The sequence below is a fragment of the Hordeum vulgare genome, chromosome 7H (assembly GCF_904849725.1).
Source record: "Hordeum vulgare subsp. vulgare chromosome 7H, MorexV3_pseudomolecules_assembly, whole genome shotgun sequence".
NCBI classification, from domain to species: Eukaryota; Viridiplantae; Streptophyta; class Magnoliopsida; order Poales; family Poaceae; genus Hordeum; species Hordeum vulgare.
This window is the reverse complement of record NC_058524.1, coordinates 522,164,060-522,178,828: the sequence shown is the minus strand read 5'-3', so window position 1 is coordinate 522,178,828 and position 14,769 is coordinate 522,164,060. Positions and strand designations below refer to the sequence as shown.

Sequence of the window (14,769 nt, the reverse complement as noted above, 5' to 3'; positions counted from 1 at the left end):
GCTGCCTCCTCCCGTCGCCCCCACGCCCCGCCGACACCACCAACCTTCATCCAAAGCTCTCCTCCTACGCCTAGACCCCTCCGCTACCCCGGCCGGCCACCGAAGCCACTTTCCCTTCGTCTTCTCCAACTCCGGCGACTATCTCTCGTGAGCTTCCGAAATCCCGTAATAGTTTTTTATTTAGAAAAAGAGTAAACTTAGAAAATTCATATCTATTAGTCTACAACTCCAAATCCAGTGATTCTTTTTGCTACTCGTCCATAAAAATCCCATCTATATCGTGGACCGAAAAAAAAAATTGAATATTTAAATTTTGAATTCAAACAGATTTGAATCAAACCTTGTTTTGTGAATATCGGGAGTTTAAAAATAGATTTTTAATTGATTCTTTTTGCTACTTATCACTAATGATCTTGTTTATTAGTAGGTTTAACTTTAGAAATTTTTAGAGTATTTTCTCTTGGGGTTTTCAACAAAATAGATTCTGTTTTGGTTCACGAAAGACAATTTTTCCTCTCACATGTTATAGCTACTTTTGTTTATTGCTTTATTTTGATCTTGTGATGCTTATTGTGTGAAATTGTTTGCTTTTTATCCGGAGTGCAAAGCTTGTTATCTAGACGCGCTCGAGTTCGACAATCGTCAACAAGGCAAGTCACGTTGATCATATTTTTACCTATGATTTTATATGCATCATAGTTCTACCTCCTTCACCCAATTGCATGCAAAGTAGGTACTTGGAAATTTGGATCTTGATGTAGTATCATGTGATAGGCACCCATCCCCTTGTTACTTTGGCCGGGACGTTATTTTCCTATGCTCCTAGTAGACGGGATTTGGTTGACTGTTTATCATGAGTGTTGTGAGAACTTAATAATCAAGACGTGAAGACTCTGAGACCTGCAAGACCTCAGAACGAATTATACCTTTGGGTGAAAGACGGTTCGGATGGGCTCCCTGGGATAAACCCGCGGAGGACCCGGGATGCATGGAGATGCGCCATGACATCTTGCGGAAAGCTTCACCCAGGCTCAAAGAGATGGATGGATATTTCAAGACCCAAGGCTTACCTGCACAACCACAAGTCATTATGCGCTCTGGCTTGGTTGGACAACGTGGTGACTCTGGACGGGCGGTGCTACGAGATGTAGAAGAACAGTAGGATTGGATGGGCACCGACAGAGGCTCAGAGGAACCCGCTGAAAGACCATGTTTTGATCATCCGGTTCTCAAACACCCTGAAGTGCGAGGACTTCAACGGAGGCAATCAAATCTTGTGGGGAATGTGTGCAAAACTCTGTAGAGTACTCAAACCTAATCGATTAGCCGTGTCCACGGTCATGGACAACTTGAGCCAAAGGAACCGAAACTATGTGAAATTCTCAACACCATTTATTATTCATGTGGGTAATATTTATAACTTAGGTATGAGAAATGGTTGGTGGAACCATCTCATTAACAACCAACAATGTAGTAATATTTTGCTTTTAGCCCTCTCTTGTTGTAGGAAAATTTGCTTTATGCAAAACGTAAAGTACATCCCCACCTGCCATATATGCATATAGTATAGATGATATTTTTACCCCTCTCTTTTGTGACTTGTCGGCATATTCAATATGCTAACCTACACGGCTGCAACGTCTTATGTTGCAGATACTTTCTTCGATGAGTAAGAGTACGATTCAGGGTTACGGTCTGCACTCAACTTGCCGTTGGTGTTTATTGGGACTCCACTCCCTTGACTGTTTCCGCTGAGATTTTGAGGTATATATCAGTTTTACGTTATTTACATGTGATTGCACTTTGATATATACATTCATGTACTGTGTGTGCCAGCATACTGATCCAGGGATGGCACAGATACACAGAGGCTTGACTCGTTTTGAGTCGGGTCGCTACGTATATGGAATCAGAGCACATGTTGACTATAGGACGTGACCCTAGAAACTGGAAATCCCTTAGGAAAGAATCCCTCTAAAATTTTATTTCCAAGAACATCCTTTACTTCTCATCTCTTCTGATTTCATCAAATGTTTTCTCTCACCTCAAATAGTTAGAAAGTACCCTTTCCTCTTTGACCACATGAAGAATCAATTGAATCCCACTTCAAAGTAAAGAGGATTTCAACATGCATTTGAAGAATTGAAGCTGCGCCAATTGAAGACTCTCAAGACCCGAAGAATTCGAAGACCTTGAAGTGTTCCAATATCTATATGGCAATTAGGAGTCCAAACCCCTGTTATATACCCACGTTAGATAACGATGATTTTTGAGCCGTCATTTGTGTGTGTTTTCCGACAGCCACAAATAAAATTTATTCTCAAAAATATTTTTTGTATTGTGTGTATCTCCCTCTTTACCTCTCTCTCTCTCTTATCCATCTCATCCCAAAAACCTTGGACCCAATAGATGGCGTATGAAGCTGGACTGGTAATCTCTGGACCAATGACTCAACTGGAGGCTGAAATATGGATTCAGAACATGGAGAACCATTTTGGGAGCAATTTGATTTCAAGGAAATATGAAGTGGCACACGTTCTTCAGTATTTTATCCAAAGTGCTGCTATCTGGTGGAAAATGCATCATGCCATACAAGGATTTAGTGGAGCAGAAACCTGGGACAGATTCAAGAAGACTCTGTTAAGATCCACTCTCATTCAAAGCTGCTATGATAACCCGATGAAGAAGCACTGTGCTTGCAAGATCTGTGGAGAAATAGGACACACCCAGGAAAAACACAAGGATGGATGCCCGCATTGTGGAGAAAATCACCCAGCGGAGGAATGCCCAACTAGTCAGGTGACTTGCTTTGTGAGTGAAGGAACCACCCACTATCCAGCACAGTGTCACATCTACCCCAAGGTGCAACAAGTTGTCAACCAGCAGAAAGAAGTAATGAAGGAAACACTCAAGGACAAGATTCTAGAAGAACCTGTGATGAAGAAAAATATAGAAGACCCTGATGGACAAAGCCTATCCAGATTTTTCTCCACTTCATGCTACTCATGTGGACAAGAAGGACATTATTCACAGGATTGCACGAAGGAAAGCCATAAGTATCTGGGAGACTTCCCGGCGGAAAAAGTAGAGTTGGATCCACTTGAAATAGAAGAACTAGCCAGAACGAAGCAGTCCGAAAAGAAGAGAAAGTACCCTCGGAAAAGCCAACACTCTGCAGATAAAGACCTGAGTCATATCAGATGTTTCATGTGTATGGAATTTGGCCACTACAAAAATATGTGACCAAAAAGGAAGAAGGAAAACCAAGGAGTAATAGCAAACTCCAAGAAGCCCCGAGACTTGTCGGAACTCATTTTTTTCATTGCAAGGAAGCAGGACATTATGCTAGTAATTTTCCACAGGGCAAGAAAGCTAAAATGGAGTAGTTAAGTTTTGACAATGGCAATAAGTGTAACATGAGACCCTCTTGTTATCATGAGTTTATGGAGTTAAATTTTGTAACGGAAGTCCCTGAGGTTGTAATAACTTCATGAATCAATAAAATTTATTGTGTCATGGCTGCCTATTTTGAAATTGTATGCGTTGTTTCTCTACGAACAAAGATCTCTGAACATTTATGAGAACATGAGAAAATATGCACGCATGAGTATATTTCATTTTAAGTGTGGTAGTAATCGGTAAACCCACAGGATCCAATGAGTAGGAATGTACCATGCATACTAAGGAGACACATACATTCCTCTGAGTACCCATTTCCTGACACCTGCAGATGACAACCCTCTACGAGTCCTTCCTTATGGTCCCAGAAACGATCATGACCCTCACTAGTGATCATGATTACCCGAAAATCCTAAAGGACATGATGAAGCACATTCGTCTTGAAGGAGATGCAGTCTACAAAGGCTACCCATTCATGGAAAGTGGAGTGGAACTTTGGTATGTGGAAGTAAACCTCCACCACGTGAAAGGATTTTGTACAAAGACTATGAGGCAATACTTTTTCATTTCACGTGTACCACGAGCAACCTTCTTTGATTCTGTTCGTGAAGCTGCCATGGAAGCCATACGTCAGATTGGAGAAATACTTGAAGCAAGACTTCGTCATACCCAAGAATACCTGAGTGAAGTGCATGCAGAGATGATGGAGATGAAGCTCATGGCCACCATGATAAACCAAAAGATGGATGATTTCAAGGAGCACCTCGGAAAGTTCCAGTGGGACTAAAGTATCTCAAAGGGAGACAAATGAATAAAGTTGGAAGAAATGCTTGACCATACCGAACAATGTGGATGGCAGCATTTGTAATAAAGTACTTCTGAATTGGAGTTTTGAGAAGAAATTAAGGATGTACTAAAGGATTGAATATGAAATGAATATGATTTATGGATGAACCAATACCTTTTAATGGTAAACCCACCAATGAAAAAAAAAATAGTATCCCATAGAGTGGAGTGTGTACCGAAAATAAGTCTGAGGATTATTATTATATGATAGTTACCCCAAGAGTATGATGGAATGAAACACTATAGGATTTAAAGGCGGAGTAATTCCAACTATGAGTTAAAGTGGGCCTGCAACCCACAGACCCCGGGACTAATAAGGATCAAGCACTATCTTTATGAAGAAAGAAACTTGGAAGAAGCTATGATGGATTGGCAAACGTTTTCTTAGGAGCATGCGTAAAACCTGAGAGTGGTAAATAATACGATAGATGTTTTGTTCAGCTTGCAGAACCAATGGATTCATACGAACTTCGTTCGTGTACAAGAGAAATTATGTAATGCTTGTGAGGACGCCCAAGTGTTAGAATACGAGATTCACTAAGCCTTATACATGGTAATGATTTCAGTGCGACATGGCTTGGCCACCATGACGACTTACTCTTATCATTCTCTTGCTATTCGGATGGTAAATCTGAGAGACTTACCCATAGTGAGAGACGACGTTCTTTGAAGCTTTTGTTTAAGCCTTAGAACGGTATGATGAAAGCCCCATGTACATGGCATTTGTTGTCACGCGTAGGAAATTTCACGGTGAGGATGAAGCCAAGACCCTCTCCCTGCAGGATACCCACAAAGGGTAGACCACCATGAGAATCATCGATATGTTATTTAGAATTGATCACGAGACTGTCAGTCAAGGAGACTCAATGACGGAAGAAGCTTATATCAACAGAAGAACCCTCTATTTTGATGGAAACGTTATGAATGTAATGGAAGAGCATCACCAAAGGAGTTAGTATGAAGAATGTGAGGAGTCAGATGCCGAGACCCCAGAGGATTGTTAAAAATTTTGAGGGACCAACAATCCTCATTTTGAGTGTGGTAGCATCCCACTTTGCAAGAGATTTGATTGGTTAGAAGACCCCCAAACCCTAACATTTTCTTTCTAACCTCTTCGAATCTCGAGGACGAGATTCATTTTAAGTGTGGTAGTTTGTAACATCCCAAATTTTGGAATGTTAATAAAATTGTTAGATTGATTGTTTGTTTGTTTGAGTGATAGAAATTTGAGTTAAGTTTGAAAACTTTTTAAAACTTTTGAATGAGAGGGAATAAAATGACTTTCCCCTTTTTCCTGTGAATTCAAATTCATCCATTTAAAATCAGTGAGAGAAGATAACATGAGTTCTTCAACTATAAAGAATTTGAATCAAGGTGGCATTTGAATTTTTTTTGGTATTTGATTTGAATTATTTTAGCACAAGAGATTTCACCCACTAATTTTTCCTCACAAAATACTTGGCAAGCAAGAAATAAGAGGAGGTGACATGACACCCCAAAAAAATAAAAGTCTATAGAAAAAGAGTGCAAAAAAATTTAAAGGAAGAATTTGGATTTTTATTGGATTGAATTTTTTTATAAAGTTTTTATTTTTTGAAAAATAAAATGCCCACGTGATGGGAATTTTGTTTCTGATAATTTTGATATATAATACTTCTATATTTGGAGTTATATTTATTTTCCTTTTTATGTTTTACTTTCCTATTATGATAAAAAAGGAAACAAATCGCTTTTATTTGGAAAGGCATAGTGGGTCATTAGGAAATCCGAATCTGGCCCAAAATCCTTCTTTTCTACCTCACGTCTCTTTCCTTCCCCTACAGCGTGTAGCTTCGAGGAAGCTTCCTCGCCGGAAATCCGCCCCGATCTCCTCGAGCTTTCCCTCCCAGCGTCTCCCGTCGCCCTATATAAGATCCCCACCCCCTCCTCTATCCATTTTCCCCAAGAACCGTGCCTCTCCTCGCCTCTAGCCGCAGCCCCCGCCTCGCCGGAGTTCGTCTTCAACAGGAACTCGCCGGAGCTCCTACTGCCTCCTCCCGTCGCCCCCACGCCCCGCCGGCACCACCAACCTTCGTCCGGAGCTCTCCTCCTCCGCCTGGACCCCTCCATTGCCTCGGCGGTCACCGGAGCCACTTCCCTCACGTCTTCTCCAACTCCAGCGACTATCTCCGGTGAGCTTTTGAAATCCCGTAATAGCTTTTTTTCAAAAAAAGAGTAAACTTAGAAAATTCATATCTATTAGTCTACAACTCCAAATCTAGTGATTCTTTTTGCTACCGATTCATAAAAATACCATCTGTATCGTGGACCCAACAAAAAAATATTTTTGAATTTTTAAATTTTGAATTCAAACAGATTTGTATCAAACCTTGTTTTGTGAATATCGGGAGTTTAAAAACAGATTTTTAATTGATTCTTTTTGCTACTGATCACTAGTGATCTTGTTTATCGGTAGGTTTAATTTCAGAAATTTTTAGAGTATTTTATCTTGGGCTTTTCAACAAAACAGATTATGTTTTGGTTCACGAAAGACAATTTTTCCTCTCACATGTTATAGCTACTTTTGTTTATTGCTTTATTTTGATCTAGTGATGCTTATTGTGTGAAATTGTTTGCTTCGTTAGATTATCCGGAGTGCGAAGCTTGTTATCTAGACGCGCTCGGGTTCGACAATTATCAACAAGGCAAGTCACGTTGATCATATTTTTACCTATGATTTTATATGCATTGTAGTTCTACCTCCTTCACCCAATTGCATGCAAAGTAGGTACTTGGAAATTTGGATCTTGATGTAGTATCATGTGATTGGCACCCATCCCCTTGTTACTTTGGACGGGACGTTATTTTGCTATGCTCCTAGTAGACGTGATTTGGTTGAGAGTTTATCATGAGTGTTGTGAGAACTTAATAATCAAGACCTGAAGACTCTGAGACCTGCAAGACCTCAGAACGAATTATACCTTTGGGTGAAGGGCGGTTCAGATGGGCTCCCTGGGATAAACCAGCGGAGGACCCGGGATGCATGGACAAGCGCCATGACATCTTGTAGAAAGCTTCAACCAGGCTCAAAGAGATGGATGGATATTTCAAGACCCAAGGCTTACCTGCACAGCCACAAGTCATTATGCGCTTTGGTTTGGTTGGACAACGCGGTGACTCTGGACGGGCGGTGCTACGAGATGTAGAAGAATGGTAGGATTAGATGGGCACCGACAGAGGCTCAGAGGAACCCGTTGAAAGACCATGTTTTGATCATCCGGTTCTCAAACACCCTGAAGTGCGAGGACTTCAACGGAGGCGATCAAATCTTGTGGGGAACGTGTGCAAAACTCTGTAGAGTACTCAAACCTAATCGATTAGCCATGTCCACGGTGATGGACAACTTGAGCCAAAGAAACTGAAACTATCCGAAATTCTTAACACCATTTATTATTTATGTGGGTAATATTTATAACTTGGGTATGAGAAATGGTTGGTGGAACCATCTCACACTACAAGAAATATATCAACTAACGACCTTCAATATTGGTCATCGGATGGTAATTGATTTTCATTTGCGACCTTTTTACGACTAAAACAAATGGTCAAAAGCTGAGGGTCTGTAATGAACTATAACGACCTTTTTGCTGGATTGGTCATAAAGGTCCAGTTCGGCGTTTTAGATGGGCCGAGCCCATTAAATCAGCCTTTTTAATATAGTATTTGGTGTTAGCTATGTGGGCTTGGCCCAACTATTCGCTTTTTTAATTTCTGGGCTATGGCCTTTTTGTACCAACGTTTTTAGTTTTCTTTTTTTGTAAAATGGGTCCACTAGTCATACAGGTCCCACTTGTCAGGTTCTGATAAGTGAGTCCCAGCTATTAGGCTCAAATTCTACATATTTCAATTTGACAGTAAAACAATATCAATATTTGAATTGGCAAGCAGAAAACACACATAATACTTCAAATAACAATAGCCTGATTCAATACAACCTCTACAAATAACACAAAATACAAGATGTAACATATACAATATTTTACGAGCTCTACAAGTGTAATAACAGTTACAAGCTCTACAAGTGTTTTCTTCTTCAGCATGGTGCTCCTTCGAGATAGCGATCAAATGTTTGACTCATGGGCAGCCACAGTCAGGACTGGGATAATAGAATGACAATGTGTCTTAAATGGTCGCCCTGTTACATGAATCGGCAGAGAAGAATTAGAAAAACTGGAGCCAATATATTATGAGCATTCCATTCAAAAAAGGAGCAAATGACAATTTGTATAGAATGATAAACAGATTTTAGCTAGTACCGTGCTTTTTTAGCTGAGCTAGTTAAAATGAGATAGTGATAATGCAGAAGAAACTTTTGCATGTCTATACAAGCAAACATTACAAAAGTGCAATTCTTATTTTCATCTCATTCCAAAAAAGTGGCTCTATGAAAAAACCAAACATGCAACAGAGAAACAGACTCAAATAGATGTGATAGCTCATGTTTAAATTTTAATGATAGCTCATGTTTAAACAATAATCAGCTAATGGCCTTTACAGCAAGATATACACACGGAGTAGACTGGATTAAGATCATGGATCCTAAATATACAAGGTATCAAACAAGGTGCAGGTTGTCACTAAAAATTACAGAGCATACTATCAAAGAACCCTTTCATTTTGAAAAGAATTTATGCTTCAAAACTTGCCAGCTTTTTATATGTCAAAGAACAAACATTTTTCAAGGGGAACCAAATATTGGGAACTGCATTCTATCATCATGATTACAAATACATTGGTCAATCCAAAAGAGAGACAATAATACTACAACATGTACACTAAATCTAGAGCACCTGACATGTTGGCATGAGCATTTTTAATAAAAGGGGGCAGTATTATGAGCTTACTTTTGGGAGCCATTTGATCTTCTCAGGACAGCCTGTTGAACTTTAAACATAGATGAGCAGAAATTTTAGTTAGAATAGACGAGAAGCAATATGAGAATAGAAATTGAGGATTAGAACAGCAAGCGATGTGTGTTTGCAGAGGAAACTACTCTAAATTCAGAGCTAAAGCACCTCGAGCCCAGCTCTCAAGGGTAAATCTAAAACCAAAAAATAACATTTCCCGAGCACAATATTTCAGCAAGCCATGGGATGAATACACCTGTAACAACTACAAACTAAAACACTAACTCGATTCGTCATGAACTCGAAACAGGGAGAAGGCACAGGCCAAAACAAGCATCTAATTTCATGCCCGAATCTACCAACCATGATTATCTCGCGCAAAGCACAAACATCTCCTACACATTTGGAATACCAACGGATCGACGTCCCGTCCATCCCACAGAGGTATATTCCCAAATATAAATTAACACCCAGGAGACCAATCAAAGACAACACATTACAATGACACTGAGGACACAACTGATGGATTAACAATGTAAGCCAACAAAGGTACATTTATACAAGGACACACATGGAACTAAAATAAAGACATCGCAAGGGTACTCCCCAATAGGCAATGTATTATAGCATCCTATAGCACAAAATATCATGTAAAACAATGCCAGTTCTTACTGTTACAAAAGGGATAGCATGAAGTAGCTACGATTATACTGTCGAACAGTCCAACAATAACAATCATGGAAATTCTTAACTGCACTTCTAAACGAGGCTATAGTAGAATAACCTGAACAACAGAGCTAAATAATCATTACACTGAGATGCGGTATAGTTTACCACCCAAGACTATATATAAACCATTCAACAATAATATTAGAACACAATGGACAACATATCTCAGGAGGTAATAACGCTGAACAAAATTCAAACAAGATCTATTATTGACAGGAATCAGCAGATGAAACATAACATCTCATATAGATCCACACTTAAAACAAAGTCTTCATGGGCAACACCAAAACAGGACATCTTGAGCGCAACAACAGTTACCAATAACAAGCAACTAAAACTCTAAAGGGTTCAGGGTAGTAATGACGCGGACGAACAGACGGACGGACGAAGGGCCAGGTGTCTAGATTCAGACAGCAGCCTGTCATCGGAGGACCAGATGAACCCTGGATTTAGGACCAACAGACAGCAATATGAGGCAAAGTCTACACACAGGCAAATCTTGTAGGTGCTGCTGTTAGCATTACCTGGACAACGAGCTCTTGCAGTACTTTGGCAAATAAGTTTGTTCCCGTTTTAACAGCCTGTCTCGCGACCGCGGGCATCTCATCATTCAGAAGATCCAACAGAGAGGGCATCATGTCGGGTATAAACACAGTGTGCTTTGACCCAATCTCGCCAATCATCCTGTGTCAGGTGGACGAGTCGAATTAAACATAAGTCAAGATATGACCACATTTCGATGCGTGGCAAGAACAAGATCAGATGATATCATGGCAGAAAGCATTCGGCTGCCATTCCACCGCATGAAATTTCACCATAAGGATTAACTGAACATTGCAGCATGATTTGAGCTACAATTACATGTGTTTCTGAATTCTGATTAACAGGGTCAGCATTCACGTTGCTACTGGAGTACTGGTAAAAATCTATCAACCACTGCAGCTGGTAACAAAAGTGAGCTATGCGGATTGGTCCTCAACCAGCCATTCATGAATTAAACGAAGACTGTAACTACTAGTACAAGTATTTACAGTCACCACTGTAAAAGTGCAGCGCTAATTAACAGAATTTTACCTAGGATTGAAAGCACCAGCATATCTGGATTTGGCAATCAGGCCTCCTCGCATGTTTGGTAGGTGGCTCTAACTAAAATATGAAATATGTAAGTTGTGTCCTCCCCATCTGTAGCTCTCGAAGCCTCTAAAGATATTCTAGTGGTGTGGTCTGTATCCTCCCAAAACAGAAGTGTCTAGAAATAAGCCATTTCTCCCAAGAGAAACGGATATAGCTTTGCTCACTAAAGTAGCATCGTTTCAATCTGTGATTATCATGAACTTGCCAATTAAGAATTATCAGCAGCAGTACAGTATCAAACTGAAGCACAGGTAAGAAATGTATCTTCGCATCAATCTTTCCCTAGTCATAAATATAAATGTATGTCTCGGGTTAGGTTCCAGAACAACAAAACAGAGTAGTAGCTAATTTAACACACATAACTAGTTAAGTATCCGGCAGCCTAATAATGATCGAACGACACAACTTACACAGCTTCACTTGTTTCCGTTCAGGTTGCGGAACAAGGGACGGTCAACCGCCGATGGCAGCAGGATGTGGACGGTGAGGTCCGACATCGGGGAGGGAGCGGCTGATTGGGGGCGCTTGAGCTCTGGTGGTGGAGCTGAAGCCTGCGGATGACGTCGGGGGCAAAGTTCAGGGGCGGATGGTGCTTGGGGGTGGGCCGGAGTTGGCGGCGCTGGGTAGAGGAGAGGCAGGGCTGCGCGGGAGGCGAATGGTGGACGGGGCAGCGAGCGCGACGAGGGAGCGCTGCCGGCGGCCACGAAGAGGGCGGGGCGGGGGTGGGGGTGTCGGAGGGACGGCGGGGCTCCCTCCCCGATGACAAACAATGTTGTCTCGATTAGGTGAGAGCGTCCTAGGGCTACGGCGGGGCTCTCCCATCGGTGTCCTCGCGTAGTGGGGATCTCCATCTGGATCGGGAGAGGAAATGGACTGAGGGATGAGGCGGCGGCGGAAGGAAGGGAATCGAGAGAGGAGACTGTGTTGGGCCCTGGGTTTAGGTTTAGGTAATTGAGAGGTGAGTGAGAGACGTTGGATCAGCAGGTCATGGACGGTTCAGATCGGCAACACTGGGTGATCCAGGGGAGAGTCTCTTCTGCGTTCTCATTGGTTCGAAATATATTTCATCTAAAATAATTTTTTAGTGTTGAAAACGGACGGAGTTTGTGAAGAAGCTACCAAAAATGTTTCACCAATATAACAAGGATGCATATTGGAATGGTAAAAAATGTTGCTAAAGAGATTTTTTATTTTCTTTGGTCAAAGAAATATTTTTCATTCTCAAGTGCCCAAAATGAGTTTTTCATGAATGACATGCCATATATTTCTTATAAAATTGTACCAAATCAAATTTATATGAAACTAGGTCATATTTAATGTACAATTTACCAAATAGTTGGGTTTCAAAATCTTTGATCCACCTCTAGTGAAAAAGACAAATTTTCATCGATTCAGTTGGAAACGGGTCAAATTTAAACTGCAGTTGCATTATAGTTTGCTATTTATTTTTCCAAAAATCATTTATAGGTACAAAAGTATCTATTTTATCATAGAAACACCAACATATTTCCAAGATTCAACCACTAGCAAGGAACGGTCATACCCGCTGTTTTGACCGCATTTTGAAATGGGCATGAAAAATCCAAAAAAATCAAAAAATGCAAAAACTTCGCGTTGTGTAATAATATGTGACCAAGTTACCAGGAAAAATAATAAACTTGTAATACGATGATTATTTTAAAAAAGTGTTTCCAGAAATGGGCTATCGTGTGTGAAGATTCATGGATTTCAAGCCAAATGATCAATCTTATGGCCACATTCATGGCATACTTTGTTGAAAAGATCTAATATTATGCACAAGGGTGCATATTGGAATGGAAAACAATGTTGATTAAGGAAGTTTACATTTTCCTTATATGAAAAATTCATTTTCCATTTTTCAAGTGCCCGGAATGAATTTTTTTGTGAAGGACCTACCATATATTTGTTTCAAAATTGTACCAAATCATTTTTCTAAAATACTAGGCCATATTTAATGTATAATTGACCAAAAGGTTGGGTGTTAAAAGATTTTATCCACCTATAGGGAAAAAGACAAATTGCCGCCGATTTAGTAGGAAGCGGTCAAATTTGAACTAGAGATGTCTCATAGTTTTATCATGATTTTTTCCTAAAATCATTTTTAGGTAAAGAAGTATCTATTTAATCAGAGATCCAACAAATTTTTTGCAAGATTCAACTCCTAGCTATGAACGGTCATGCCCGACGTTTCGACCGCATTTTGAAACATGCGTAACAAATTAAAAAAAATCAAAAAAATGCAAAACCTTCGCGTTGTGTCATAATATGTGACCAAGTTACCAGGAAAAATAATAAACTTGTAATACGGTGATTATTTTTAAAAAAGTGTTCTCAGAAATGGGCTATCGTGTGTGAAGATTCATGGATTTCAAGCCAAATGATCAATCTTATGGCCACATTCATGGCACAGTTTGTTGAAACGATCAAATATTATGCACAAGGGTGCATATTGGAATGGAAAACAATGTTGACTATGGAAGTTTTCATTTTCCTTGTATGAAAAATTCATTTTTCATTTTTCAAGTGCCCGAAATGAGTTTTTTTGTGAAGGACCTACCATATATTTGTTTCAAAATTGTACCAAATCATTTTTCTAAAATACTAGGCCATATTTAATGTACAATTGACAAAATAATTGGGTGTTAAAAGATTTTATACACCTCTAGTGAAAAAGACAAATTGCCGCTGATTCAGTAGGAAGCGTGTCAAATTTGAACTGCAGCTGCATTATAATTTTCTCTTTATTTTTCCTGAAAATTATTTATAGGTACATAAGTATCTATTTAATAAGAATTACATGGTGTGGTGACTTGACGTCGAGGTTTGGATGGTGGTCGAGGGCCCCAACTCCAGAGCGCGTGAACTTGCATGCGAGTCGCGTGGTCACCGCGTTACCGTTGCGTTGCCACACATTCTGGGTGGAATAGGCATGTCTGGTGGGTTAGAAACTCCTCGGCAGGTGTCAGGAAGAAGAATACAATAGAAGAATCTCACGAGGAGACCGAACTAAGCTCAAACATGAATTAGTAGCCAAGTGTTTGATTAGCGGTGCGGGTAATGCACGTAGACAATGAGCCTAAATTTTGAGGATGATCATCTACTAAGGAGACTCTCTTGCAAAAAAATTAGCTCAAATGGATGAACCTAGGTGACACTTGCTTTGCAAAGTACCACACTGTGCAGAAATATGGATGTCGAAGCTAGGATCAAATGAATCAATGGATTGAGCTGAAATTTGGTGTATGATGTTAATTAGGGCATATGAAGGCACTGTAAAAAAATTATACCATTTGGACACGCCAAAGTAACACTTCCTTCACAATGTGTCAATCTGGAAAAAAAATGGTAATTGAAACTGGGCTCACATAGATGATTGGATTGAGCTGAAATTTGGAGGAGGATGATAATTTGGGTACATTAAGGCACTGTAAAAAAATTCATAAAATTTGGATAAACAAAAATTGTACTTCCTTCACAATGCTCTGTACTGAACAGAATATTGGGAAAAATATTGAGGGATACTGGCTGAATTAAATGAGCTAAAATTTGGTGGAGTGAGGTTATATGGCCACTTTTATTACATGGTAAATTTTCATCAACTATAAAGCAATATAAAATGTAGTTGCTTCACAAACTAAAAATATTACCAGAAACAAAGATTGGATGATGAGCTCACATGGATTGTTAGATGGGGCTAAAAATTTGTGGAGAGCTATGTTTTGGGCACATAGAAGATGTGGAAAAAATTCTACTC

General features: G+C 39.9%; 1 long non-coding RNA gene across 1 annotated transcript; it reads right to left on the bottom strand.

Moving 5' to 3' along the window:
- Positions 1-8,139: 8,139 nt before the first annotated feature.
- LOC123409901 lies at positions 8,140-10,542 on the bottom strand. The gene is made up of 3 exons (XR_006612932.1): positions 10,385-10,542; positions 9,129-10,303; positions 8,140-8,419 (listed from the first exon to the last, which is right to left on the bottom strand). It is a non-coding gene; the product is annotated as an uncharacterized LOC123409901 (long non-coding RNA).
- Between the last annotated feature and the right edge of the window lie 4,227 nt (positions 10,543-14,769).